The sequence below is a fragment of the Lepisosteus oculatus genome, chromosome 5, assembly GCF_040954835.1.
Source record: "Lepisosteus oculatus isolate fLepOcu1 chromosome 5, fLepOcu1.hap2, whole genome shotgun sequence".
Lineage (NCBI taxonomy): Eukaryota > Metazoa > Chordata > Actinopteri > Semionotiformes > Lepisosteidae > Lepisosteus > Lepisosteus oculatus.
In genome coordinates, this window is record NC_090700.1 from 7,946,639 (window position 1) to 7,972,677 (window position 26,039).

Sequence of the window (26,039 nt, forward strand, 5' to 3'; positions counted from 1 at the left end):
ACCTGTATTTTCTTTGCTAAATCAACTTTAGGCTCTTCGATTTCAATTTATTTATTTAGCGCCTTTCATAACAATGTTGCCCCAAGGCACTTAACAATGCAATGATCAATACAGAACAGAAAAGACCAGAGGACAACGTAGGAGCGGAACCACAAACGCCTTAGAACAAAAAACCTCTAGGGTCATCTGGTTGCCCAACCCCTTTGGGCATGCTAACATTATATAATTAAATATATATATATATTTAAAAGTTACTAAGTATAAGTGAGAAAATAAGGAATTCATTGAGGTTCATTTAATCAGTGTAATTTCTAAGTGCTACAGCACCCCTGGTGGACACAAGCATAAATTGCAACAAATCCAAAGTAAAAAAATGGCCAGAGCATTCATCATCTGGAATTTATAGCCTTTAATAAAGCACCAGTGTTATCAATTTTAAGCCAGCCTTTTGGCACATTGTATATTTTGTTATTATATTTTGTTTGTCTTATAGGCATTACATCCCAAAATTATTTCTCTGCTTGCAACACAGGACATAAAAAATGTAGATTTTTCTTATTCTTACTTCAGTTTGTTGACTAGCACTCCCTCAGTAATTTGGTTCTCTAATAAAAAAACTAGAATAATGATAAGCAGTACTAATATGTTGTATTTTCACTAGCAAAATAGTTTTTAATGTACTGTATATGAATGATGAAAACAGTAATTCAATGGTTTCACCATGAGTTAATGCTGATTGTTCGTGCTGTATGTATGCTGCACGTGCGTAGAAATGCTTTGCGATGATTTAAGAGTAACCTAGAAGCACCAGTCCTGAATTGGTTGCAGGTTTTTGCTTTGGTCTTGAGCCAGAACTGAAATGGTCAGGCTGGGAGCAGCTGCCGGTAAAGCACAAACACCTGTGTTCTGGGTCACCAAGGGATCAGGACAGAAACACAAACAACACAGAGGCAATGGTGTACAGAAAATAGACATTTAGACCTTATCTATTTCAGTGCAACTAACTTTAACCTGACAGCCGCAGTCTGTATCTCTAATGTCAGCCTAGGTCAGTACAACTGCCAAATGTAATAGGGTCTTTCAAGGGAGCATTGAAGGTGAGCTGATTCTCAGCATAATCTAGGAATGTTATGGTGTTCAAGGGGAGCTTTCAGTTGACTCTGCAAGTTTGGTTTTGAATTTAAGTTTATAATAATACAATTAATCTTCTGAGCATCTGTAGAAACTTATCATTCATTCATAGCTGCAACTGATTCACAACTTTTCCAGGGAAATGAAAATAAATTGTAGTGGGTGTTTTGACCTTTTATTGAACAGACATGACATGAATTAATTCTGCTGATTAACATTTGACATCAAGAGGTTCATCAACACGGGGTCTACTGTGAAAGACACAAGCCAGTAGCATTGTGTCTTTGAAAGGCCAACATCAATCTTTGCAAGGTTTTGTGATTTGTGGTCTTCCAGATTGTCTCTTGCCTGTGTCATGCTCAGTCATGTATATATATACAGTACTTCATTTTCTTAAAACATAGATTCATACATTTCTTTGATGCTTAGTATATGGTAATTACCAAAACAAAAGGGAGGAATAGAAGGTGCAATCTGGTTGTACAGATTGCAATCAGTGTTCTGTGAGTGCCTTCCCCTTGATTCATTGAAGAATGGAGAAATAAGGCAGTAGACAAGCAATATCCTGTTTCAAGCAATACTGTATCTCCAGCAAAATATTTCTACAACCTGAAATTTCAGGTTTATATTGGTAATAAATAAAAGGATCAAGACGGGCTTCTTTTAGATGAGACAGGGATATAGTACAGATGACAAACTTAAAACTTGTTATGAGCTCTGCTGGAAGTTGATATTGTCATAATGAATCTCTGGCATCAATTCTTATCAAGTCTTATCTTGAACCTTTGCAAGGAGTGAATTGAATGGCTTTGAACATTCCAGGTTCATCTAATGGAGTTTAGCTAATTTGGCATCAAAACAAATACTGTAGACTACTCACAAACAATGACAAAAAACATAATTGGTTGTGCACCAATCAGCACGTAATTACTATCGTAGTACATGCCCTTAGGCATACTGTAGTATGATGTACCAAAAGTAACACTAAAGTTGCAAGACTCTTTTCAATCTACCTGTAACTAGGTCATAATTATATATATATAGTATATAATTATATATTTGAGCGGAGTGGTGGCTCTGGGCCTGTGGCTGGAAGGTTGCCGGTTCAAATCCCGCTGCTGGCAGAGGAATCCTACTCCGTTGGGCCCCTGAGCAAGGCCCTTAGCCTCAACTGCTCCAGGGGTGCCTTTCAATGGAAGACCCTGCGCTCTGACCCCAGGCACTCTCCCTGTCTGTGTGTCTCATGGAGAGCAAGCTGGGGTATGCAAAAAGACAATTCCTAATGCAAGCAATTGTAAAGGGTTAATAAAGTGATGTTGTTATTATTATTATTATTATATTGGTTGGTATTCTAAATAATTACCTTTATTGTTTATCAATAACTAATGCTACTGTTCACGGCAATGACTCATAGTAAAGAAGAAACACAACGATTTACATTCCAGTTCAGCAGAGCTCATGATAAAGTATCAACTGATGATGTGTTATGCATACAGTATATAGCCACTGACACCCAAAAGTTAATACAAAGTAAAGCATAAATGGTGTGCTGGATGAAAACACAGAGATGGAACGCTCACATTGCTGGATAAACACAACTCCCTGATAACACAGAAAATGAGGAGCTCTCCAAACAGAGTCTGTGTTGAGGAGATACAGGCAACTTAAAGGTCTAGGTAAACTTCTTCAGCAAGCTGGGGAAAATGACTTACACTGTCTAGGTAATTAAAATCCCGGGCAAGTTTACAGGCAGACTAGACTTTTAAAAAAAAATCCCAGTTAACAAAATGCATCTGAATAGTAAACTAAAACCTAACTATACAGTACATAATGTACATTAACTTTGTTTTAGGGAGAAAAAAAACATTTGGATTTGCAAACTGTAATTGTCATCATCATTATTATTACCATTGAGAGTTCTCTATTAGCAGTCTTAAAGTGATATTCAAAACTATATTATTTAGGTAAGAAAATACATTTTTTGCTTTTTAATTATTGACACAAAATGTGACTCCTATCATGACACCTTTAAGCACGGTGCAGTCTTTTACTCTGTCTATACAGTATCTTGCCTTAAACATTAAATGAAAGTATTTAACAATGCAGTGAATACCAGAGACAAACACATCCATGTGTGTTAATGCTGAACCATCTGAGGAGATGAAAATAAACCATGTGGATAAAACCTGTAATCCAAGTTCTCACAAACTCTATGAAATTGTAGCATAAAGACACATTATTTAATTGATGAAAGTACTTTTGTTTATTACATTCTTAAAAGTCAATTAAAGTTGTATTTTACAGCTTTACCAGTTATTTTTCTTGACCACTAGATGTACACCGTTTTCCAATGTTGCCCTGAAGGGTCCTATGCTAAAATTTGAGGTCATGACCTGCTGATATTATTCTTAGCTGCATGAGATTTCTTACACTTCTTTCATAATCACAAGTTCTTCTTCTTTAAGGGAATCTTTAAAGTTTCTGACCTTTAGAACCTTTTATTCTGTTAAGTATTCCTTTATACCAAAGGAACTTGCTGCTACACTTCTTTATTCAGATACTGTGCATTCTGAACAGAGGTATTTATATCGACAGTTTCCAATATTCATTAAAATACTACATTTTTGTGTTACAGTTCGCACAAACTTGAATATTTTGGTGAAATACATGTTCAAACTGACATCACACGTGTTATATTATTGTTTTACAACGGCGGATCTTGTTCATTCGATTGGATTTTGCCAAGCAATCTAAAGGATTTCATTGAGTTCACTTTTGTTAATCATTTAGAATTCCTGGGTGACACGGCGAATAGATGATTACTAAAAACATGTACTCTATACAGAGAAAATGGTTTTCATCAGGCAAATTCAAGTAAATTGATTAACGGGTGATACAATTTAAGCATTTCTAAGTGACTGGCATGAGACATACGGAAATGTTTTGAAGTGAATAAATACAGTAGGTTTGATATATAAATTCTGTTTGCTCTGCAACAGTACAGTAGTATAGGAGCTGAACTATCTGTGCGTTCTCTCCCCACCTCCTCCTCCATCCAAAACAGCATCTAGACTGATACAATGCAGGGAGAGAGAGGAAACAAAATAATGGGGAATTCAGGCAGTCTCATCCGACTAACGCTCTAGCTACAAGAGCTCTGAGGGACTTAACGCAGCTCCAGAACGCACAACGATACAAAGCGAGAGACCGTACTCGGAGTAGCCAGGGAACAGTGGAGCAGACTGCTTAACAGCAGGGCATGCTCTTCACAAGTGAAGCTAATAGCCACGGGATGAACACTTGCCATCGCAGTTTTTCTTTCTCTGTAACAGCATCAGATACTGAAAGAAAGGGAGCTAGCAAGACAGCAGAGGGAAACTACAGGGCTCTGAATCGAAGGATGTACTGCACGCGTCTGCTCGACAGTTAGAGGCAGAGGACTCCCTCTGGATATAAAAGGCTACTCTGCCATCCCGTATCCCCCACCAGGCTTGAAGGCGTATTGGGCTTGTGATCGCTGGATCATCTGAGTTGGCAACACGACACACTGGGACAGTCGAGAGAAAAGAGTCTACATTCCGCTGGACGGTAAGTATCGCAAGAGTTGCGCCTGTTTCCATCTTTTTCTGTTCCTGGGGTGAAGTCAAATGTTCTGGGTGAAAAGTGTAATTGAAGCGAATAACAACTCATCTTTGACGCGTGCTTGGACCACTTGATGCGATTTTCAGTGTATTTTGATAAGATAATGATTTTAACAGTGGATATGGAAAAATCAGTAATAGAAGATCATTGCAGGGACTTGCAGTATTTTACAATAGGAGCGGAGCATTTTAAGTCAGCTTTATTTTACTCTCGTGAAAGTTTTTCAATAGAAACACTGTATTAGCGATTGAAAAAAATATTCTGCGAAAAGAGGTGCCGGTATTATTATTCATGTTGTTGTTGACTTAAAATATGTGACAAGATTTAGCCTCAATGCAAACACTGATTAGAGATCATTAAGGAACTGGTGATATGTGAAAGCCGGAAATAACAGGTTGTTGTGCAACTTGTTCAGCACATCATCAGCACCTTTTTGTTATTAATTATAGTACTCACTATTTCAATTTATTTTAATATACATGTACGTTTAAAGCGCATATCACTGTACCATCTGGATTAATTAATATTTGCCATTCGTTTGAATGACGTGAGTTGGAATTTGACGAATGATTAACTGGGATCTGGCTATCAAGTGTTTTTAATTGGGCCAATTAGTACAGCAGGCGTTGTGGACTTCATGTTAACATTAAGAATCAAAATTAACTAGACTAGAATAGGGTTGACAGCTAAATGTCTGACCTGTAACCGTTTATTACATTGAAAAGTGTTAGAAAAATACCTTATGAGCTTTGTCTTTTTTTGTCAATGTTACTATTCTGTAACATTTGATACCGACTTAAAGATATTGAACGCATATTTAGAATATTCAGACGGGCTTCTGTTTTATTCAGATGGGGTTGGTTGTATTGTAGTCGTAAATATGGTGTAGCTGTGAAAGGATTGCATCTACGTCTATCACAATGACTCTTGTAGAAGACGAAGTTAAACTTTTTTATAGTGGAATAAATCACGTTGTACATTTGTTTTATGAGTATATGCATATGTATATATGAGTTTAATATAAGCACGCACGACTAAATCGTCTGTGGTAGAAGTAGGGTAATGTTATTTACAGAGAAGCTCCAAAGATTCTGGAGATGCTCTTCGTCATTCTGCAGTTAGGTTTGCTACTGGGTACCACATCCCGATTGTGTTCCTTTATTGCTTGGCCCTCTTTAGCCACAGATGTACCTTAAGCAGTTCTGTGAATTTACATATAAAACTGCGAACTCCCAGTACGCCTGCAGAATGTGTTAACTTTTGCGGCTTCACATTATAATTTTGGAAGCAATAATTAAGCTTTGCCTCCCTGAAGTTTGTGTTTTCCTCCGGCAGAATTTCATTTGAATTTGCTGCTACTGACAGCTCGGAAACTCTCCTGCAGAATGACTTTGAAATCTACCTGTTTTTGGTCCGCTCTTGGAGTTTCAAACATAAATCGAAACGACTTATAATTGACAACTCTATGTTGTATATTACAGTTGGTAAAACTATGTGGTCTGAGGGTTTAATCTCAATTCAATAAATGTGGTGTGATCTGTAATGGGTTTGCTTGTTGATATGATTTTTAATATTTCTTGGCCAGTTTGTCGTTTCAAATCAAAATGTTATCTCACATAAGGTCACCTGTTAAATAGAGAGACTGGTTTATAATAACTGAGACTCTCATGCAGACAGATGATGAATTACAGATCTTTAAATGTCAGATCATGCTTTTCACTTTGATGGCTTTGGCTAAGTAAGATAAGACCTCTTGGATTTAGGTAAAGATTGACATTTGGTATTCCGTGTTGATGTAATATTGCAATAACAGTAATAAAAACCAGGACAAAAACTGTCATCACAAATCATTTACCCTTTTCTATATGTATTCAGCATACATTATTCAAAATTATTTAGAAAGAAAACTTTGGGCTAAGTAGATAGTATTTCTGTGTTTCAGTTGACAAAATTTCCAGGCATCTGAAGGTTTATCAATTTTCCCTCTCGTTTCCATTTTTTATTTGAAAAATATAATACAAACAACAGTCTCATTTCTTAGTCTCCTGTACTGTAACTGCCACCATTGTAAACTACAGTACTGTAGTATCATAATATCGCTGCTGTCTAAAAACAAAAGTGAAATATTTTATTCTTATTAAACACAAAAAAATGTACAGTTATCCTTCGGCATTCATTAAAATACAAAACTGAATTTGATACATTTCATAAATAGATTGTTTTTTTGCTGTAATTATCCTGTCTCTGTTCAATATGCTGTATTTGATAATTCACTGCTCAAAAACAAAGTTTATTTTTTTATTTTAAAACAGTCACTGCAAGCTTACGTTAAATGTAAGTCCTCACTCGTAATTTTATTACATAAAACATAATTAACGTTTGCTTGACTAGTACTGAATCTCATCTTGATTATCCCAGTTTGTACTCAACTATAATGTAACCTTTGGTTACTTAGATTGCTATTCACAATGAAATTGAAAATTATTGTGAATATTATTTTTTGTACAATAAAGGAAAGATGTGGACATGATTTGGGGATCTTATTCTAAAACCTGCTTTCCAAATCCTGATCCAGCTGTACCACTGTCACTTCGGGTTTTCATTTCAACTGAACTTCTAATAGATTCAACTTAGTGAGCCCTTAATCAAAAACATTGATTGATTAACAACTGTTGTCTGCACTCAGACTCCCAAATCCAACAAACTGAATGTTTTTAACTTGTTTGTGGTTCCCCTGTAGCTTTCTAAACAACTCTTATTGTTTATGAACTAATGATGTATAGATGGAGATAGCATTGTCTAACAGACACAATAACCCTTCTTAGTGTTGTATGGGACCACTGGGCTTAGCATTAAACACTGATTTAATGCTAATCTCTCACATCAATCTACTATTTAAGAAATGAAACTTTTTTTAAAATACAAGCAAGGAAGTCACTTTAAGAGCCTGACAAATTAACACATTTCAAATGGAATGAAAACTAGAAGACACAGGGGCACAGAATTAGGAAACAATGTTTTAAACTATTGCATTTTTTGGAGATACGCTTTTAACAGTTGCTGCAGGAAGCTAAAAATCTCTGTAAAATGGGGTTCCTCTTGCAAGCCTTCCAGTATCCCCTGACACCTTGTCCTTTGAAAACTAACATAAAAAAATGTGTTAGCTCAAATCGTTTTAGCTGGCATTTGGTGATTGGTTACTGTAAGATTCACTATGTGAGGAGTTTATTTTCACTTCAAAAAAGACAACACAGGTCTTCAGAGGTAGTAGGAACATCTGGTAAGCAAACTCGCATGCGGTGATATCTCATACAGGGATCTCCAGCCCTTGGCCTCATGACCCCACTGTTTGGTGTTTTTCATTCCAGCTGAGGACAGTTATGCAGTTGAACCCTTCTGCTCTTCTTCCTTCACAACTGGTCAGCAGCAGTCCAGTGCTTTCTGTTAGCACTGCCAGAACCTCTAATAGTTTGCTAAATCAAATTTAATTCAGTCATTAAGTTGCTGTTTGTAACAAAGAAACTGCAGCAAGGGGTTGAACAAATCTGAACCACCTATTTTCTTCTCTGGTGTTTGCCTGTGAATTTGTCCTCTGGAAGGTCTTAGCTGATTATTTTTGCTACCCTTTAGAATGTGAGCCCACTCAATCGCACATCATCTGCAACCTCTTTGCTTTTAAGCAGTGCAAAATTTAGTGATTTGTTTTTCTCACATCTCCAGCAAATATATTTACAAAACATAGCAGTGCATATGTGTGAACATACAGTATACATATTGGTAACTTACTGTACTTAATAAGATGGCCAGTGCTGTGATTTACCATTTAACTTTCAAAACACACCCTTTGTACTAACATCACGGACCACCAGGGGTCTGTGGACCACACGTTAGGAACCGCTGATGTAGTGAATCTTCAAATCCTGAGTTGTTGTATTTTTCCACTAGCAAAACAGAATGGTTATATAAGTGTGATCTTAAGTTTGTGCTTACTGTTTCGACTTCGGCCATACATGAACTTGCCCTGTTTCATAATGCGTTCTAGATTAGCCAGCCTGTTATGGTTTTAAAGTTTCTTACCTTCTGTAGCATTATTATTAAAATTTTCTTTTAAGTTGGTAGTTAAATGAGTATGCCAGAAATATTCTACCTGATCCTGCATGAACTGCACTGTTGCAATAGAACCAAAGAGCTTTTGAGTTCTCTTAGAAGTAACAGTGCTTTACTTTAAGTTATTGTTTAAATAAAATCTGAAAAAAATCTCCTTCATCTCACCTGAAAGGTCATTATCTACTCTGCAAACAATGTTATTCAAATGTTGTATTTTTGCCTAGTAAGGTTATGCTTTCAAGATCGTCCAGTTTGTTGGAGTCCATGTTTGTCAAAAGTACAGCATTTCTCACAATCCTTGTTCGTAAACCATAATAGGCTCCTGTCAGTGACCTTGTACGAACACTTTCCAAACACTGCCTCCAGCATTGTACAAATGGGTCAGGAATTGTTTAACTGGACCCTGGGAATGAAAGTAGAATCTAGTTTTAGCTTTTATTTTTTTCCAAAATAATTTTAACATGTTAATTTAGAAGTAAATTTGTTTGCCGGTTTTTATGTTTGTGACACTTGACCCAATTCTCTTTGACTCCCGATATGTAACCACTTTAATTTAACTCAGAAGGAGACAGACTCTCTTTTGATTAAAAGCTTGACCTGACCGGGATGATGTTCTTGCAAAAAACACTGACATGTTATTTGAACATAAGGGAAGGCCAGCAGTTTCATACAGCTTATGTACAGTAATATCGCCTTGACTACAGGCCTTTTAAACATTAAATATGGATCCTAACAGATTTTGCATTTTAAAACTCACATTTGTATAACATTATGTGGATATTATTCTCCCAGAATGTTCATTCTTAGCAAAAATCATGTTAAAATATATTTTATAATGTGATCCCATTAATTTACACTATATGGGTCTAAAAAAGACAGGTTTTCAAAACAAATAACTCACTGTAAAATACACATTTTCTAAATTTATCTTGCTGCAGTTTGAGTAAAGAAATCTTAAATGATGACATCTATAATTTAAATTTAAACATTAACCTGGAAATGGGGTATTCATACTCAATTGAAAGCCCTCTTCAGATTGTACACTGTGCTAGTCCTGAATTCTGCATTGTTTTGTTTTTGTTTTTTTCTGCAGGAACATGTAACAAGAGGCAATTGAAAACATCAAGTGCTTCGATATTCATGCAAGGGCAGACACTGTACTGTAAGCAAACATTAATGGACACAGGACATAAAGCGCAGTGGAAAGGACTACTGCCTGCAGATTTCTCTGAATCCCAGGGTAGTGAGAGTAAGCATTCATAATGCACTCCACAGATTAAAATGTAATTATAAAAGGCAGGGGAATTAAATACCATGTGTTGTTCATTTTAAAACACCATTCTCTTTTATCACTTTCACAATATGTGTGCCTTGAATGGCTAATAGTCATGGTGATTTATTTTCACTGTTGATTTTTTTTATGGAACCCTGTGCAACTATAGACATACTGTATATGACTCCATGTGAAACAAAGTTTTGATTTTCAGTTTCTTTCAACTATTCTTTAATTACTTCTTCCTGAGAAAAGAAAACTCAAATGACATTGTTGCTCAAATGGTGAGGTTTAATGAGAGTGAAGGCGTCATGTAAAGTCTTGGTTTTGATAACACAACATTAGTGTTGACCATGAGGAAAGACCACATACTTTCCATTTGTTTTGTGTTTGAGACAGAGAGAGTATTTGTGTGTTAAATAAAAGGATAAATATAAGGCCACAGGGGTTATTTAGATTTACATTTTTGTTTATGTGGACTGGAGCAAAAGATGGCTGACGCAGCATTGCACTTTGCAAATCACATTCCTATTTTACTTTTCATTATGGAGCAGCTTTATGTATCAATACATTTTATGATAATATGAAAGTAGTTTCTGTTATTAACTATTTGGATATTATGAACAACAGCTTCCATATTTTTCTTCTTGACAAAAAATGGCTTTTTAAGCTTTAATTTTTTTTTTATAGTTGGGCTGTGAAAGGGGAAGGGAATGTTTTCATTTTTAGACGCCTTCCTTTTAATGGAAAATAAGCAGAGTAATCACTTGTTGTAAGATGGTATACATTACATGGATTTTGGTGGGTAGCTGCGTCAGCAGCGTAGGCTGCAAAGGAACAAGTAATAGGTTTATTCCACGCTGAAAAGAGAAGAAAGAAAACACAACGTTTCGGCTGTAGAGCCTTCTTTGGGCTTATCCGTCCACTGAAGGGGGTTACCCCCAATCCTTTGCGGAATGGTGATGTTTCATGTTCTAACCTAACACAGCAGAGAGAAGTTGCCATGGAGAATTCACGTGTTAGTCAAACTTAACTTTTTAACAGTATTACGATTTTAGAGTAATAATCCATGTATTCTAAGTATGACGTTTTGTCATAGAAGCTTTTATTTCGTCACCCTATTTCGACTGATGAATATTCATTTATCCACTATGTATTTTGTACACGGAATACTTAACAGTACATGTATTTAATAGTACAAAGCTTTAGGTATTGCCGAGTTTACCTCATTTAGTTTACTCTGAATGGACGTGAATTAACGCATCCTTGTACTGACATTTTTGTGCTGGGTCAGACGGGACGAAATGCATTCAGTAATACAAAACTTTGAATGAACAGCGATATTCACACGTTTTCCTTAGTTTACAAAGGAAAAGCCTGTTTTGAGTCGAGCTTGCTCTACATGAATGAACACGATGTGACACTACTTTTGTACAGGGATAGACAAAATGAAATTCAATTTCATCAGACTGTGAGCGGAGAATGAGAAATTCTTAAAAAAATAAATATCTGCCGACATGCACTTACCGACTGGAAAAAAGGCATCAACAACAGAAAATATTATGACCCTGAGCCGTATAAACAGCGAGTGACGTCACGTTTTATAACTATGCCCTCTTGATTACTCATGCAATTTAAATCCACAATAGCGCTTTGTCACAGTAGGCCTTAGGGTTTAGGACAAGGGACATGGTATTAAAGTATTTTTTGATGTGGAACACGAAAACCTACATTATCTTCTTTTTGTCCTCCTACGTTTTTGTTTCCAGAATAAATGTTTTTTTCAGTTGAATGATCTCTTAAAATTGTCTAATAAACAAAGAATGATCCGCAGCATGCCTGTGTAGTGGTCAGAACCCAATAGAGGCAAAGGTAGTGCTGGAAGATAATGACAGTCACATTATTTTGTTTGTATTATATCTGGCATTTTGCCTCACACCTTTCAACTCTAAAAGATTAAATACACACATTTTCAGGACCTGTATGTGTTATTTTCTGCATGATCTCTTGTCACACTTATTTTGGTAAACTAACCCAGGGCATATGAATTGTACTAGGGTGTACTAAAGTGAAAATTGTTTATCTTAGAATTAATTTTTCTCTACCTTAAAAGAATTCAAGGAAATGATGTACAGTATCTCCATTTCCCATTATTAGTTTATACTGAACTTAAGCCAGCTGGCAGTCTTCTCAGCTGAGCTGGATTTTATTCAAACACTGAAGGCAAATTGGATCTGTGTGGTATGGAGTATAGTCATGCATGTTTAAAAAAGCCAATGAGGGAATATAAATTACTGATTCATATAAAATACTGTTATAAATGCATTCATATTGCTATAATATCACAAATTCTCAGTGACCCAGTATCTTTTCCAGGGTGTCTGTTTACCTGGCATGTTACACTGTAATTGGTGGTGCAGTCCAGAGTGGTTTCAAATACTGTCAAATCTGAGGTCAGATACAGCTTCTGGCAAAAGCTAAGTGAAATTGCCCTCAGTCCTTGGGGGACACTGTGAAGTTTGATACAAATGACCTTAAATTGAGGTTTAAACACCACTCCTAAACCCTCAACGTATCATTCTACTACACACTGTAATATGCATTGCAAAGCAAACAGAGTTTAACTGTTTAAAAGACAGACAGACAATTTTCAGATATTTTCCATATTAAATATACTGCACTGAACTAAGCCTCATGATCTTATTACATTGTGTACAGTATGTAATGTTTGAATTCAAAACATCTATTGCAACGTAGCACTGCAATTTATATAGCATATTTTTCATTTTGTAAACTGTAAGGGGCTGTCTTTGAATAATAAATGGAACCAACCAATGATTAAGATAATGGAATATGATATGATTAAGAATAAGACAGTCAATGCTGTCAGAACGTTTTTTTCAAACTCAAGAAATTCTAAAGTTCTTAAGTTTGTATACAATGTACATATGGTATACAGACCTAGGATCTGTATATTTTAGCAATTCAGATTGCCACAGAAATCAAATACAAATCTAAAAACATGTAAATGTGTGAATTACAATTACCCTTACAATTAATAGTTGTTCCCATGATCACGAACAGTATAATATTGAAAATATGTAATGCTTTTTTTCCAGACAAAGACTGGTGGAGATACAGTATATATAACCATACATATGGCTTGCATGTTATCTGACATTGTCCTTCAGGAGAAGCTTAGCAATTCCATTTTTGACAGTTTAAGGTTGCAGAGAATCTTAAAACTTTAAAATGTAAAATAATCTTATCTTAGATCACATGGCTGCAAATCTGAGTTTGGATTATTTTCTAGTAGAACCTATTTTATTCCAATGGCTGTTCATGAGATATAGACAACGTTCCTTGGATTTATTGATTAAAGGTGTTTAGATGGGATCTAGTCCACCCTGAGTGAGCCAAAGGGCTGCTATAAGAGAGATATGATCAGGCTGGTTGATGGTTGTTGTGCAGAGAACACTGGGAAGAAAAAAATTTATTACATGGAGGACGGAGAGGGTGATTGGTTGAATCCAGTGAATATCCACTTAAAGTGTTATTGCCAACTCCATTAGACAGAATGTGTTCATGTTCATCAGAAGAAGATATCTTATGTTTCTGAATCTGCTTGCATGTGCTGGACATGAAATGTTCTATATCTTTCTATACTGTACATGCAACCATAGAACATGTACTGTAACTGAAAAAGTCAAACTGAAAACAATGAACAAATATTGTAAATCAAGCACTTGTGTAGTCTAGGAGAATTATTGAAAGAAAGGTGAATTAATGAATCTATATTTTCTCTTGTTTAAGTGACAACCTAATGTTTTTAAGAAATGTATTTAGGTTCTAAGGTATTTCTGTATGTTTTTAAAATGTTAACCTCCAAGGTCAGAGTGGAATTGCAGTTTCTGTTTAAGGTAAGTGAAGTAGTACAGAAATGAAGGTAAAGAGAAACATTTTAAGTTATGACACCCTGAAAACATTTTTCCTCAGTTATGACATTCAGAAAACATTTTCCCACAATTTAAGGGTTATTGACATGGGCCAATAGGCATGGGAAAAAATCTAATTGAAAGTGACAAATTCTGTGAAGGCTGGCCCTAGGGGAACTTGAATAAAACTGCTGCAATTCTGGCTGAGAGAGAGAAAAAAACAGCATACAAAAGTGGGAGCTCAGGGAGTTGCACTGAGTGGTATGAGAATAATATGATGAAAAAAGATGAGAAATACAGACTAAGAAGGACTGTTTGTTTAACTGACCAAAATGTGTATTTAACTATGCTGGCATCCAGACATTAATGTATGTGCACACAGCCTTGAAACTATAATTTGGCAACTCCAATCTATCCACAATAATTATGTAATTAGCATTAATTTTATATACTGTATAATTAAAAGTTTTAAAAAGCTTTGCACTATGAACATACATTTTCTCCTGCCTTCTTCTAAGTGTTAGTGTTATACACCATTTAATACTTTAATACATAGGTATACTTTACCTATGTGTGAAGATAAATTAATCAGTCCTTTTAGGAAAAATAAACATTATGGTCTATGTATCACTCTCAGTATTATACTAAAGTGCACTCCAGAATAATGGAGCTGTGATTTATTGCAGATTTCTTTTAAAGCAAGCCACAGGGAAACAGCATCCTTTTGAAGATAATACAGTTTCAGCAAGGTAGCTAGTGCTAGCTACATTCTAAATAGGACAACATATGGCAGGAGGGTCTCTGTTAAGCTTTAGAGTTTTTAGTTGGTTCTTGGGAGACAGAATCCAGAACAAGAAAGGCAAGCACTTAGAAATACTCAGTCTATATAGCAATGATGAAGTCGCTGGGGATTTGGTTGATTGAACCTTAGAGATTGTGTGAGGTCAGAAGAAAATAGGAAGAGTTTTGCTGCATAGAAAGAGTTCAAATCAAACGATCGGTTGCCATCAGATGTTCATTAGTCTACATTGCCCTGAAGATTTGCAGCATCCATGAAATCTGATGCACAAGCACAGTGAGCCCTGTGTGGCTGTCAGTGATACTGATATATGTACTCATTTATGGGTAGCTTCATCTTGTACCTTTGTCTGACGTTTTTGCCCCTTAAGCAAAGCCATGGAGTGTTCTCAGGTGGGTGTCAGGGGTTTCATTATGCCTTATTATCTCTTTCACAGTGTGCCAGGTCATTGGCGGGTCAGTTACTTTAACCCACATCTAAACTACGGGGGAAATGTATTTAAGGATTGCCATCAGCTCTTAAAATAAATTAATCTTCTGTAAATGTACTTTTATTATCAATCATTTTTGCACTTCAAGTCACTTATTTTTAAATGTTAATTTTCCGAACAGTTTTTGTATGTTGTAAAACTGAAATTGGGTCATCACATACACTACAGCAATTAAAGTTTTTGTTTCCATTTTAATGAGGGAGTTGCAACTGTATTTCAGAATACGAAGAGCTGATTTCAGCACAGTTTGACTTCTCTCATTTATTTTGGTTTCTGTTCTGATTTTCATAGTGAAAAACGATACACTAGAGACTCAAGGCTGGTGGGTTGATGCAGAGAACTCTTACTAAAAGAGTAGATAAAAACAAACAAAATCTCAAAACAATGTTGACAGAGGTCATGTAATCTCTTAGTAGAACAAAGGTAGTGTCAAATATTTTCTGTGCTCCAATAAGGAACTGAAATATAAGAACAAAAAATAAATTAAGAATGCTTACTCAGTTCTCAATCACATTAATACAATTTTAAAATGTTCCTGTCCTTTTCTTGATAGTGAACTGAGAAAGTATGTAGTCTTTGATATACAGTAAGAGAGTTCCTATTTCCTCAACATAATGCGTTTTTCTCACCTACGTTCTGTCTGCTGAAGAACTCAAGATGAAGTGGTAAAAAGCAAAGATTGATGTGTCAGAGGTCTCTTACAATGTTTCCGGAAAGCAACAGAGTGTGCAATGTAGACGTTAATGCTCTAAAAACTGTTGTGAATGTGGCCACGCAGTCAACCAGGAGAGAAGATAAATTTCACGGGGGTGAAGGGTTTTCACTTCTGCATAAAATTTGCTTCCCATTTTCAGGAAGCAGAGCTGGAGTTTAGTTTAAACTGCATTAGCTGAAAAATATTTGATCGGGTTCTCTTAAACATTGAAGTCCTAGAAAACATTTGTTCTGAAGATGTTCTGCATTGCCTTAAAGCTCCAAATCATTTAAAGTTGAGAACCATGAAAAAAGTGTAATCAAATGTGTTCCATTAAAAGTATTTGACACTTCAGTCACTGAAAGTATCAAAGTAAGAGAAGGAGGTGAAACAGCATTTCAACGCTGTAGTTGGATTGACAGTGTTGACATTTCAGTGCGTAGGTTATCCAACTTATTTTCATTTATGTCTTTGCACTTTTTATGTGGTATAAATGATGTTGTTACATGTATTTGAACTCAAAGGTCTTTGGAATAAAATGTAAAAAAAATGTTTTACTGGCACTTAACAAGCTTTGAAAGTTTTCCTATCAGTTTTTTTGTCTGCCTTCTAAAGGCACCATGTGACTGAGAAATCTCAAAGGTCTCAGATAGATACAGGCAAATTAGTAAATCTTCCTTGAAGCAATAGCAAAATAGTATGTGTACATGTTGATCTTTGTGATGAATAACACCACACACAGTAATATACTGTACTGTAGGTCATGACAGACATATTGACAGGATGAGTTTGAGTTTCTGAATTGAAACGGGAGATCATTCTTTCTTAAACCTTTTTATCTGTTTTCCTACAAGACAGATTATAATCTTTTAATAATTGAATGTGACATGGGGTTTTTGTACATGAACTGCAGCAATATACAGTATAGTGTGATGTACTTTAATTGAATATGATTAACATTTTTGATTTTGTTAAATTTATTAGGTGGAGACATACAAAATAAGTTAACTGTCATTATTCTATTGTGGAAAAAGTATCTCATTATGATGCCTTAAAGCTAGGCTAATCTATGTTCTAAAAAAATAATTTGTATAAGCTTAATGACTCATAAAACTGCCCAGGTTAAATGAATTGATTCAATATAACATCTTGAATGTTGATCCAGGTGGACGCTGCACATTGGTGGTGGTGGAGGGGAGTCCCCATTACCTGTACAGCACTTTGAGTGGAGTGTCCAGAAAAGCGCTATATAATTGTAAGCAATTATGAATTATTAGCAATTATTAGTATTATTAATCTGTATCTCGATCATTGTGGCTTTGCAGTACTTGACTTTTATATACTAAGACCATGCCCCTACTTAAAGGCCATCTATAAATGTTTATTATAATGGATACAACATGAATTTATGAAGTAAAACTCAAATAATGAAATTGAAAAAAACTATTAAACTAGAGGTGTGGAAAGGAATTCCTCATTGCATTTGTACAGTGAAAGAGATATAAGAGGCTATTAAAATCATATTAAGGTATTCCATTGTGTGATGCTATTAAATAAAATGTTCAACAGATCCATCTGTAAGTGATCACATTTAGGATAATAGAATCATCTGAGTCTAATGTTTAGAGAAGCTAAGTGGTGCAGGTTTAATGAAAGATAAAATCTTATTCTTTATTGAGGTTGTGTCAGAGCTTGACAAGGCTCAACAGATCCTAAGTATGAAGCTCTACACAGCATTATGGTCTCACATTTTTAACACTAACTTAGAATGTTCCATGTACTCTGTCCATCTAACAAGTGTGAATTTCCCTTGTCGAGTATTACTTGACTCATTTCAAACATAAACTTAGCCAGGACCTGAAATTTGGTTCAGTTTTACTTGTGGAATATGTAGTGTTTCATCTTAGAACCCTTCAAATATGAACATTGTCCGTATATTGTCTGGGTCTGTATATCTTAGCTCCATTTTAACACTTCATTGGAAACACTTCATTCCAACAACCCATCATGATTATACCACTCCGTCTCACCCTTGTTGGGTTGATAGTAGCTAGCTGTGCATTGTGTTTCAATTAAAATTCAGTTTTGAATGTGAAGTGTTTGTGGAACATTTCTCCACGTAACTCAATGTACTTAAAAAGAACAGTAATTATGGTTTCTGAAACCATTGGTATTGAACATAAACTTCCCAACATTAGAACATTCTTTTCACCAGCACTGCTCTAGATCCAGTGCTCTCTAGGCATATAGATAATGGATCTCCATCCCTTCTGCAGGAGAACTCAAATCCAGTTATTCTTTTAAGTCACCCTAAATCACCTGTTATTTAAAGACTAAGAACACTTAGTTGATAAATTAAGCAGGTAATGTTTCAATTAAGTTAACGCTGGTCCTTGAGGGCTGATGGATATTTTGATTTGTGTTTCAAATTATCTCGAAATTACTTAAGTGTATGGTACATGCCACTTGTTTAATTGATCACTGATAAGTTGTTGTAGGCCTTTACAAATTGATTTCAAGGTTACCTACTGTAGGTGAGCTCTTTGAGCCCAGGGTTTGACACATTCTGAACTGGACAAATAATACTTCTTCTACAATACAAGTATACCTTATCAGTAAATAATTGTCTGTATTTAGATGATCTGTCAGGTCCAGTTTTGTCAATTGGTTGCCCAAAAGCAACTTTAAATCTTTTTACAACTACGATTACTTCCAAAAAATTGAGACATTTCTCCTTTGTGATGCCTGTGGCAGGATATGATTGTTATGGTGCTACAGTAAGTTGTTTGGAAATTCCATAACCCTAGATAAGATTTTCCATGCTGCGGCAGCCCTGAAGCATATGAATGATCAATGAGATGTAAGTACAAAAAATACAAATACAAATAAAAAACATAAATGTATGAGATAAGTTTTTCATGTTTTCCTGGAGAACAATGGGATTCAAAAGTTATATAAATGTAATTCATTGGGGGGTTTCAAAACAGTTTCAAAGCATGCTCAACTGGTTAATGTAGATGAGCAGAGTAGGAGGAGCACAGTAAAGCAAAGCTGACTTTAAAAAGTTGAATATTTTTGGAAAATGCTACTTTAACATCCACAAAAGCTCTAAAATGTCAAGAATAGGAGTGTTTAAAACTTCACTTGATTCAGATGTTTTTTTCTCATACACAACTGCACAGTTATTTTGCATAAACTCAGATGTTCCCAAGATTGATCTTGACTATCACTTCATATTCCCCCGTCACTCACTTTATTATCTGGCTTTCATGCATATCATTCTGAAATAGCCACAGGCACCCTCTTGCCTCATTTGACTTGTGCCTATTACAGGATAACAATGCCTGTAAGAAAATGCGAAAAAAATATTCATTGGATACTCCAGATTAAATTGCGTTTCTCTTCAACTGTGCAATGTCACAAAGGACAGGATAAATTGGATAGCCCAAAACTAGATACTTCATCACACCTTGCAACAGGCAGATAAAAGCTTTTAAATTAATTGAGATCCTGACTCTATCCTGTCAGACTGCTTTTATTGTAAAATTGCTCCATTACTTTTTAAAACAAATTCCTTTTAAATTTACGCACTTCATAAATGTACGTGGCACTCTTGCCTTCTGAAACAGGTAGTTTGCAGTGCAATATCTTCATAATATAGTATGAATGTGTATTTCCCAACCAAAAGTAGAGAAATTACCATTTCCCTACTAAGAACATTTTAGTGCTGCCAAAACGTATGAGCTGCAGGAAGTTTCATAGAAGGTTTTTTCTTGTTGAAAAATATGTTGCTGTAGTTATATTAATTAACATAGAATAACTACTTTAACCTACTTCCATTTAGACCTTACATCTCCCTAGATGACTAAGAAGCAACAATAATACACAACAACTAAGATGATGCATAATATCTTAAGGGGTTTTAAAGTCTTGCTTATTGGACAGCACTTCTACAAAAACTGGATTTGCCTTAAAAATAGATCTTCATCAAGCAAAACTGAAAAGGTAATTTGTGCAATCTGCACATATGAGTGCATTATTCTTTATTCAGCCTGTTCACAGGCTATTCATATTACTTACCCTGTTCTAGACTTAAACTTTAAAAACTGTGCACTGAAGTTCACAAACTGTGTGTTCATTTACACCTATAGACATACTGTAATGAGCATTGGTTCTGTTTGAGGTGATGAAGAGCACGGATATAGAATCAGCCAAATTATCCCTGTGAAATAATGCAATCCTAGGACATGTGGGTATACTTGATCATTTTCTTATGTTCTACTGCCCCAGAAACCTCTCTGTTTTTCCCCCTCATTAGCTCATGTTGTTAGACACATGGTTAACAATGTGGGTAAAAGTCATTTCAAATAAGCACATCTCACATACCATGAACATGGCTATCTGTTCAAGAGCTATCGTCTCTCTGCAGTTTTATGTTCTGTAACAAAACAGACTGAAGTGAATTTACCTCTGGCTTTTAGCCGTGAGGTTTTATTGCTTTGTAATATTCCTTTTAAATTGTCTGCCTGTCTCATATCTCTGATTGACATGCTGCAATCTCATAGATCCGTGACACTTTAACTATCTGGGTTGACTTTCTGAACCTAAACCTAGGAGAAATATGCAGGGAGTTAGAAATGAAGCTTAGGTTTATAGTATGGCAGTGTTCCTATACATGATAAAGCTGCATGAGGTTATCAGCTTGTTTTTATCATTTTGTATTTATTTTTTTTAAAAAGGCAAGAAAATAACATTACCTCAGTGGTACCTCCCTTCAAGTTTTTACCTAAGACTCAAACATTTTCATATAGCTGCTTTGCAGCTCCCCTGCATATAAATGTACAGTAATAAAAAAACATAAAGATGGGCCAGAATCCAGTGATGCTAGAAGAGAGAATGCAGAGCATCTCAATGCCAAAAACCTATTAGCTCCAGTCAACCAGCTCTGTTCTGTCACTGCCAGAGATCCATTTTAAGATCCTCATCCAGTAGGAGTACCACGGATCCTATTTCCTATTTCCAAAACCTCTAGACCACCTCTAGACACTCCCAGAATGTGTACAAAGGTGCCCACAGTGCCCCCCAGACACAGAGGAACAGGAGCTACAGTAGCATCAAATAACTGTGATGGGCCAGGTATGGTCTAAGGAGGAAATTTCTGTTGATAATTCAGTGGTTAGCATTACTGGAGGTAGATTTTGTGTTATCTCAAATATTGTCCCAGAAAATGGCCTAATCGGTGACATTGAAGTTTCTATTCCAGATTGTAACAGTTGCTAAGGAATTACATGGAAAACTGCCATAAAAGCCGTATTGTACATAGCTGAAGGGGGTAGCAATATTTTAACTGGATTAATGAAACCTGAACCCAAGAACTAACAATACATACAGTACAGTATTATCAATGAAGTTGATAAAAAACCTCTCTGCATAGTGTAATAACAGAATGGCAAGGGGGAGTCAATGTCTTTAGCCATGTGTTTAAGGCAGACTGGCTGGTAAATGTTATCAGAGGTCAGACGACTTTTAATAAAGTCCATTACATTCTGGGAAACTATTTTGAAGTTTTCAGTCAGTACAAAAGCATTATAGTGTGTAAATTGGCATCTGGGCAAATCAGTAATACATAATGATACTGTAGTTCACACAAAGTGTTGGATCTTTATATTTTTTCTGTAATAGGGATGTATTGGCAATACAACCTGTAATATTATTATCCCTTTAAAAAGAATCTTCCTTAATGGATGTTTATATTCATTCAAGCATATTCGGATCTGATTTTGCCCAAAAAGTCATATAATAAAGGAGGGACTCTTATCAAAGCCTGCAGATTTATTTTATCATGTCTTAAACCACTTGCTTTTATATCAGAAAGGGATATAAGCACCTTTAGCACAGCTGTCTCTACAGGAACAAGACTAGGCAAATGAAGAGACTGGAGAAAAAGTGTACACTTCCCCTGATCAAATTGGATGTCTGAACTGTATAAATTAGAGTACAACATGTTAAATGTTGAGTTTATCTGCACAGAATTCTACTTGTGCCAATCTAAAGGCTGGAATAACAGTAACTGCAAAACATTACTCATTACTGCAGCATGTGAAAGCTAGTAAGTGGCTCACCTGCAATTAAAACCATAATTTTATCTAAAACTATGCCTAGGACATTTGGTATAATGTATAAACAATGAATTTAAAACTTTTCTAGTGAGGTTAATGTCCCATGCAGTAACATAAGAAAAAAACTGAACCCGTTCTTGAAATGGTACTTCTTAAGGTGAAATTTAGGCAGTTGTAAGGCAAGTTCATTAGAGTTATCCTTAGAGTCTTTGTCTGCATCCCAGAATTTGTGTAAGTTTATGAAACAAGCCATCATTGAAATAAAGAATTTCCTCCAATTCAGCTTGAAACCTGTGTCTGAAACATCTCATTTTGTGGTAGTGTTGTAATGAAAAGCCACTGTAGAGCACATGAGCAGCCTATTAATCAGTTCAAACAATCTGTAGATACTGGTGTGGTGATCTGATAGCAACATGTATAGAACTTCCACATTGTGAACCACAGAAAAAAGTATGGGGGGCAAAAAAGAGTATGGGAGTAATGGAGTATGATTTAGCTCTTGATTGGGGAAAAGATTGCTCAGCAAAAACATTAAATGCAGCTATAGATAGTATCTGCCAGGTCTATCCCTAGATCAAGATATACAGTTTACCAATGTACAATAAATGTCTGGTATTTGTCTCAATTGTCTTCAGTCTACTGATTCACAGTGCCATTCATATTAGTTACCAGAATGATATGTCCAAAAGGGCTTTAGACAAATAAGGTAAAAGTCATAGAAAAAATAAACGTTTTTTTTCCTTAAATATTTAAAAGCATTTGAATATATCAGGTTTACCTCTGCTTCAAATGACCCTAATATAGAAATTAAAAATGTCTCCTTGTCTAAAGAAGAGAGCATTACCTATTAATGTACAGTGCATGAAACAAGCATAGGTGTATTCCATGCTGAAAAAAAGAAGAAAGAAACCACAACGTTTCGGCCATGGAGCCTTCTTAAATGTTGTGTTTTCTTTCTTCTTTTTTTTCAGCATGGAATAAACCTATTACTTCTTCATTTGCAGCCTACGCATGCTGATGCAGCTACCCACCTGAACTACTACTGTACATGAAACAAGTACATTATGACTACTAATTAAAATCAGTTGATTGCCATTCAGGCTTCAAATACCTAATACCAAAGAGATGTTGTATCATAGAGTGCAACAGCAAAATGCATGGGATTGGAACTGGCAGAGCAGTGAAAAAAAAGATGCTTTAGGGTTTACAATTGTTGCTGGTGTATCAGTCCTGTACCCTCAATGTTGATCACACTACATTATCTACAGCATATTATGTATTTGTAACTTAAACCATATTTCTGGACCTTGCATGCCAGTGTTTATGACACATTTGCAATTAGATTAGTCATTAGATACAGTATGTAAACTCTATGTCCCCCTTATCAAGTAATGCCTTTTTTATATAGAATAAAATTCCTTGTTAATATGGAAGACCCAAAATGGAATCCAGAGTCTAAAGAAAGCATGGGGCAGACAAAAGAACTCACTGGTACAGTATGGCATGACAGAAATATTATATGCATACAAATGCAGTGAACTGATAAAAGGCACCTTGGCTTGTGACACAAACCTGGCTTTCTGTACTTGGTCTGTAATTTTTTGTGTCCGTTGATTTTTGCTGTGTCTGTGTACTACTAGTCAATTCTCTGTGGAGTCAAAATTTATAGATTTTATTTATCCTGCAATGACTGGCAGCTGCTTGGGCACTCCTAATCATATTTTCTGGTTATAGTAATAGTTGTTCTTTTGTGTTTCACTGTCAGAAACACTTTCATTTATTGTAGTGAACATGTTACTGCAGGATGGGGTTATTTTTACCAAGTCATTGCTAGATACTGTATGTGCTAGGGCTCTCTTTTTTCTTAGATGAACCTAAAACCTTATTTAAATTCCACCTGTAATTTGTACTTGCCACTGATACTAACTTCTGTATTTGTCTCGATTTGTTTGTTTTGTTTACGCAAATATGACTTGTTGGAGAAAAGTCACATTTACATTATTGACAAATTAATTTAAATAACAAGAATATCTATAATGGATGAATGGCTAACATAATAAGCTACTTTTGACTATCATTGCATGTGATGATTATCATGCATGAGCTTGATTACTGGAGAATGGAATACTGAAGACAAGCCTACAGTTAGATGTCAATTTACTGTATCTATGCTTGCGTCACATTCTGTTCTCAATGCATTTTGGAGATATAGACATCTACTACTGTCTTGTGTACATTGATAACATCTTTAAATCCACAGCTTTAAATGGTAGAATTCCAAGCAGACTGAAGAACATTAATCTTTTAAAAATGTAAATGCAAACTGACCTGGAGGAGGCAGTTTTAATTGAAAATAAAAGAGATTATGAAGAAAACATTCTGTTCTTTTGTTAAGACTTTATAGCTGAGTGATGCTGCAAATGTACCCAACTCAGAAGTACATGTTTGAAAAGAAGATGTCTTTTTCTGACATGCACTTAAAAAAAGACTTTGACCTTCTAATTCCTGTTTTCTACATTCCCCCAGCTCTTCTTTAATTCACTGGTACACAATCTATTGTCCTCTACAATGCACTGTCAGAGAGAACTTGCCTGCTGGACCATATGGAATAATTATACTAGCAGTCCTCAAGAAAGCACAAGTGAGAATAAGAGAGAGAGTGCATAAGACAAAGCAAATTCACTAAATTAACACCCAGAGGATTTTTTCCTCCAGACCCTCGAGGAATCTGTCACACTCAGACTGATTCACTGTGAGCCAGGGTTCCACCCACTTTTAGGCATATGCTGAACCAGGCTATGTTTTTTTACATTGTTTTCAGTGTGCTGTCTGTGAAAGCTGAAGATACACTGGAGCAAGCTCCAGTTATTACCTGCAGAATCACTGCTGTTGAATAGTAGCAGGCTCTGGACTCATTCCAAACACACGCTCTGAAACACTGCAGGCAGGTTAGTGTCTTTTGCATGACTATCTCACAGCTGAATAGCCGTCTACTGGCACCTACAGGTGTAAGAATTATAAGTAGAACATCTGCTTGTTAGTGTACTGCCAATGTAATGATTTTAGTTTTGTTCCCAAGACTTTGAGCAAAAGCTTACTTGTGCCATATTGCAACAGCAACTGTCTTTTACTTCTTTGGAACCTGCAGGACATAAATAATGAATTTTTGAATTAATATACCTAGAAATTTTATTTTCAGCCTCTGGGACAGAAAGGAGAATTACAGTGTATGAATTAAAAATTATCACAACAGTGCTCCTTAAGTCTGTTTTAAGGCACATAAGTTGAATAGATCTCAGTGAATGTGACATAGATTTAAAAATACTTATAATATATACAGTATATTAATTCTACTTTTCCATAACTTAATTCAGATTTTTTTTAAATTATACATACAGTTGGAATTTACTATAATTATTTAATTATACAAATGTGTTACATACTGCTACAGTATATATTTATTATTCAATTCAACTTATGGGACCTTCACTGTGTGGTAAAAGCATGTTAAAGTATACTATTTGAATCAGGGTTACTAAACTGTGTATGCAGTTTTCTAGCATATGTTTTTAAAGCGCTGATATATTTTTCTAGGTCTGGATGCCAGACCAGGACAGGATGATAATTGCTTACAGTTCTCAAAGGGTACTTTATAGTTTTAAATCTAAGACTGCTTAACATGTACAGTATGATACTTCCCTTTTTGCTCAGGGATCAAGCATGCATTAAACTATGTATTGAATTTTACAAGAAGGTGTAGAATATCATTTGCTTTTACTCACTTTGCAGTCTTTTAAAAGCTTTAAACTCATAGTCTGTTTTTTAATGTGTGATAAAAGTACAGCGATT

General features: G+C 35.5%; 1 protein-coding gene across 5 annotated transcripts in view; it reads left to right on the forward strand.

The window, feature by feature from the left end:
- The first annotated feature begins 4,187 nt into the window (after window positions 1-4,187).
- cntn5 (contactin 5) overlaps window positions 4,188-26,039 on the forward strand; it is a 196,877-nt gene continuing 175,025 nt past the window's right edge. For 2 of the 5 annotated variants that reach the window (XM_015341784.2, XM_015341783.2), the window contains exon 1: window positions 4,188-4,719. The gene's annotated coding sequence lies outside the window, so the exon portion shown is untranslated. Of the gene's footprint in view, window positions 4,720-25,034; window positions 25,139-26,039 lie in introns of those variants that run through there. The other 3 variants (XM_015341778.2, XM_015341785.2, XM_015341780.2) reach the window with 2 other exon arrangements.